This window comes from Lactuca sativa, chromosome 1 (genome assembly GCF_002870075.4).
Source record: "Lactuca sativa cultivar Salinas chromosome 1, Lsat_Salinas_v11, whole genome shotgun sequence".
In the NCBI taxonomy this organism is placed as follows: domain Eukaryota; kingdom Viridiplantae; phylum Streptophyta; class Magnoliopsida; order Asterales; family Asteraceae; genus Lactuca; species Lactuca sativa.
This window is the reverse complement of record NC_056623.2, coordinates 167,372,075-167,377,605: the sequence shown is the minus strand read 5'-3', so window position 1 is coordinate 167,377,605 and position 5,531 is coordinate 167,372,075.

The window sequence follows — 5,531 nt, the reverse complement described above, 5'->3', positions numbered from 1 at the left end:
ATAACGCTGTGTATGGACTAAAACAATCTCCGAGAGCCTGGTATGAAATGCTAACTAAATTCTTAAAGATGTCCAAATTCAAACAAGGTTCGGTTGACCCACCCTTCTTTCGCAAAAAGGAAGGTAACCACCTTATGATCGTTCAAATTTATGTCGATGATATCATCTTTGGCTCAACGAATCCTAGCCTAACAGCTGAATTCAGAAAGCTGATGGAGACTAAATTTGAAATGAGCTCAATGGGTCCTATTAACTTTTTCCTTAGTTTAAAAATTAGACAGGGACCCGAAGGCATCTTTATCAATGAGGAAGCTTACACGAAGACTCTCCTAGCTAAATTTAGCATGATGGGAGACTCCAAAGTTAAAGTCCCAATGGCGTTCGACACCAAGCTCACTCCATCCCTGGACAAACCGGCTGTTGATATCACGCTTTATCGTCAAATGATAGGCTCTCTGATGTATCTTACTGCTAGCAGGCCTAACATCATGTTTTCTGTGTGTTACTATGCTAGATTTCAGGCAAATCCACACGAACCTCACATGCTTGCAGTGAAGAACATTCTACGATATCTCAAGCGAACTGCCTCCTTAGGTCTATGGTATCCCTCCAACTCAGGCTTCTTCGTTCAAGCCTACTCAGATGCAGACCTTGGAGGATGTGGACTCGACAGAAAAAGCACCACAGGTGGCTGCCAATTCCTTGACGGGAAGTTGGTTAGCTGGCAATCAAAGAAACAAACGTGCATGTCTTTGTCTACTGCCGAAGCTGAATACATAGCAGCTGCATCTTGCACCTCTCATGTGATTTGGATCCAGAGTCAACTTCGAGACTATGGACTCAATATGAAGAAGATTCCACTATATTGTGACTCTGAAAGTGCAATTAGGATCTGTCATAACCCAGTGCAACACTCCAAAACCAAACACATAGCACTGAGGTATCACTTCATCAAAGATGATGTGGAAGATGGAAACGTCGAAGTACACTTTGTTAGAACCACCGATCAACTGGCTGATGTCATTACCAAAGCTCTTCCTGAAGCGTCATTCAACAGAATTTTTCAAGGGCTAGGTATGATGGAATCAGAGTCAGTACCACAAACTACCTCTCAACCTCAATCGTAAGAAGCGAAATTGACCGAACGTTCAGGTTCGGTTGAATCATCTGACTCGCTCATCACTTCAAAGGTAGTTTTCTTGGTTGTAAATTTCATGTACAAAGTTGTTTATCTTATTGTCAAAAGTATTTTCTTATTGCAAGCATAAATTCCTTGGTTTTCTAAAATTTTTCAAAACCGAAACCTACCAAAGGTTCGGGTTCGGTTTTTCAAAATTTTCCAAAACCGAAACCTACCGAAGGTTCGGGTTCGGTTTTTCAAAATTTTCCAAAACCGAAACCTTCCGAAGGTTCGGGTTCGGTTTTTCAAAATTTTCCAAAACCGAAACCAACCGAACGCTCGGATTCGGTTTTTCAAAATTTTCCAAAACCGAAACCAACCGAACGCTCGGGTTCGGTTTTTCAAAATTTTTCTCAACCGAAACCAACCGAACGTCCGGGTTCGGTTACCAAATTTTTCCAAAGTTTTTTTTTACTCTTTCTAAGTCTTATTTTTTTCTTGCTTATTTATTTTATTTTATTTTATTTTTTTTATATATCAAAAACTCCAAAAATATTTTTTTATCTTTTATTTTATTTGTGTGTTCGTTCGTTTATGGGGATAAAATTGTTGGCTTAGTTAAGTGTCCCTAGAAGCATGCTGTTGTATGTGTCCCAAGCCTCATAAGATTCTGAATAATAGCCTTAATGACCTGGTATAAACAAACATTGTCTTCCCAATTAGGCTACCACATTTATTCTAATCATGAGCTACCTCACTCTCTTCTCACATGAGATAAGAGTTTTCTGCTTGGTCCTTATTTTCGCAGCAGAGGTACTTTGATTTCTTACACCATCTCAATTACATTTCTCCATTAAATTCTTTTCACCAACGTAACCCTTGAGACTCTCAGAAATTACCACTGAGGTTTATGGTTACACAAAAACTGTGTTTATGATCTTAGTTTCGTGCCACTACGAGCTGAGTGAAACCCAAAATTCAATACCAAGTCTGCATTGACGGTGAACAATTAATTTGCTCAAGTTTTCACCAAAGAATTGATGGAAGTATCCTGATGAAATCTCAAATTTTTATTTTGTGTGATTCCTATGAAATTGTTACACACCATAACATTTCTTCCCTTGGGATCCAGTTTTTAATTTTTGTTGAGATTTTATATTTTCCAAGCCACATTAAAACTAATTCCTACCTACTTGTTCAACAGACTACACCGGTCTCACAAGTACTTTGTTCACTTTCTATCTTATTTCAAGATTAGGACTGTTGAATCAAAGATAAAGCCACCTTAAGTAGCCTAATTAAAAGAAGCCTTTCAACATTTATTAATAAGTGTTTGATCGTCATTCAAACGGGAAACCACACTAACACTTTAAGGTCTCTCTTGAGTTTGAAGGAAGAGATTCGTGCCCGGGATCATTTGTTTCGTGTCATTATTGACATCACATTTATTCCTAAAAAGAGTTGCTTTATTTCTTTTCTTTTTACACTCTTAGCACGAAAATTTTTGATTTTCCAAAATTCTGGTACTAATAATTACAGGCTGTTTTATTGCATCGGTGGTTAATTATAAAGACGTGGTCAAAATTCATCCACGTGGGAGTATCCTTCAAAAGATGCCGTTACAGGGATAAGGTGAAGGGTTGCTGACTCTGGCGGGAGTCTAATGGATTGAATTTCAAAGGGCGGTAAAAAGGGACGCATGCGAATTTGAAACGCCCATTCTTTAACTTACGTCGGGGACGCGTTCGCGAATATGAAGCGGTTCCTCTCTGCCACAAAAAGGCGCGTGTGGATTTGAAACGGTTTCTTCAGAAACGGCGCTTGTTGGGCCGCGTGTTCCAAGGAATCTGACACTCTCTCTCATGCGTGATCATCGCATACCTTAACTGTCACGCATCTGTCATTCCGGGAAAACCTTTCGTATTTCGATAGAAGATTTGAACAGATTTTTCTCTCTCCTTACACCCACTATAAAAGGCAGTCTCCTCTCCTATTTACCTCTTTACTGCATCCGAATTCCCAAGAGAGCAAAAATTCCCTAAAACCCTTACTATTCATCTTCTTCTTCCCAACTTCAACAATGGCAGAATCATCATCTGTTCATGCTACCTCACACATCCTTCCCATTCGCCCTCAACTGTGTTTGGTGATCGATTTAACCCCTCCGGTGTACGACTCCTACATGTACCCGATCATTGAGTGCCTGAAGTACTCGCCGATAGCACCTGCACTTTCACGGGTGGAATCCGTGCCCATGGAGCTTTTATCGCAGCTCTATGCGACTGCACATTATGATAAAGCAGTCGATAGAATTTTCTTCGAGGTTTCTGATCACAGAGCCTCGATTTCCAGGCAACGATTTGCCTCATTGCTAGGGTTTGCTGCTGACCCTTCTAGGGTTCATCCGGAGACGATTCCGATTGGGCACCTCTACAATATAGTCTACAATATGGGGTACACGGAGGCGCTCACCTCCGTCACAAAATTTAAAAAGTTGTGTTTGCTGCCACAGTGGAACGGCATGTTCACTGTCCTTTTCAAGGGTCTTTCAGAACGGAGCTCCGGTTCAGACGGCTCCAGTCGGCTCTTTCTCTCCATCATGTACGGGGTTTACAACGGCGTCAACATCGATTATGGGTTGGTTCTCTGGCAACAACTCATACAGAACTTATCATCCTCTTCACGACATTCTGAGGTGTCGTATGCCAGGTTTTGGACCATCGTTGCTAAGTAGGCGATGGATAAGTACGATGTCCCCACTGCTGCCGGTGCATCGATGTCTTTGATCGGTATTTCCCATAGCACGAAGAATATCGTCTCAGATGCATCGAAGTTCTCTTTCATTGGTTCCATTCCGGAGACCATGTATGCTGATGTCCCAGCAGATAGCAGAATCATCCGGACTATCGAGTAGTTTAAGCAGTCTGGACCGAGGGATCTCACTCAGGAGATGCTCAAGTCCATCCATGATGCTGGTAAGCTTGTTCATAGAGGCAAAAAGGCAGATAAAGGGCAGCAAGTGACCAAAGGGGCTAAAGGTCCTTCTGCCAGGAAGAGGAAGGCTCCTAAATTGCCCAGTCCCTGTAGCCGAAGAAGCGAAAACTCAACCAAAGCGAAAGCTCATAATCGCTTCCTCTTCGAGTGAATCAGAAGGTGAGAGTTCGGATTCGGACGGCTCTAAAAGAGGCGAAACCCCTCCAAGAGGCAACACCCTACCCCGATCACCTACACCAGACATGGAAATCCATATCTCACCAATTACCTCTCCCACTCAAACAATCCCTACTTCCATTCCCACCATAAAACCCTCTACCACCATTCCTAAAACCTCTTTCCCTATACCACCACCCATTTTCACCGATACAACAACAACAACCACTGCAAAGGTTACAACCAACATATCTGATACGGGGGTTCATACCGATGCAACCGAACCACCACCTATAACCGAACCCCTACATACAACCGAAACCCAACCACCACCCGAACCTACCCATACTCAACAACCACCCGAAACTACCCCCACTCACACTCAACCTGAACCTACTCATACCACAACACCCCCAGCTTCACCACCCCCAACATCTCCAGGTCATGCCTCTGATGGAGATAACCCTTTCCTTGGAGGGGAAAATATGACCTTCGATTCGGTCTACTTTAGTCCGTTTCAGGTCCAAAGCGATGATGAAGAGGAAGCTCCAGTTACAAAGAAGCACCTAAAGGAGCTGCATGAGAAGGTTGACCTGCTTATTGCCTCATCTTCCAACTCTTAATCCTCTCTCTCTGAAGCCGCTCTCCAGAAGATTGTTGATGCCTTCTCAAGGGCTCAACATGATTCCGTCGCTTCTACCACTGCAGCAATTGACGCCTTGACAAAAGCTTGTAAGGCAGCGACCGAAAAAGTCGATAAACTATTCTCCGATGCCTCTGCCTTGTTACAATCTCTACAGGAGAGTGCTGCAGCAACCAAGACAACGCTGGAACCGATTGTTCAACAATTGGCCACGTTCGTCTCAACAGAATCGAAGTCGTTCGCTACCCTTCGCCAAACAATCAGTGACGACAACTCTGCCCTTCGGACATCTATCGACGAGCGCCTCTCCAAACTCCAAGAGGATCTTGCCTATGACAACTCGCTGATGGATGCTCTCGCAAGGAAGACCACTGCCCTCATGGTCAAGAGTGCTCAACTTTCAAGTTCTCAACAACAACTTGACGCTCTTCGATCCGAACGGGAGGTGATAAGGACGTGTGTTTCGGATGTTCACTCAACAATATCTAACATCCTGGAAGCGCACGATCCCATTCTGAACCACACTGTGAGGCGAACCCTTGCAGAAAAACTCGCCCCTGCCCTGGATCTTCTCGGCAAAATTGAAGGGCTGCCTAGTTTCGTGTCCACTCCGAAACA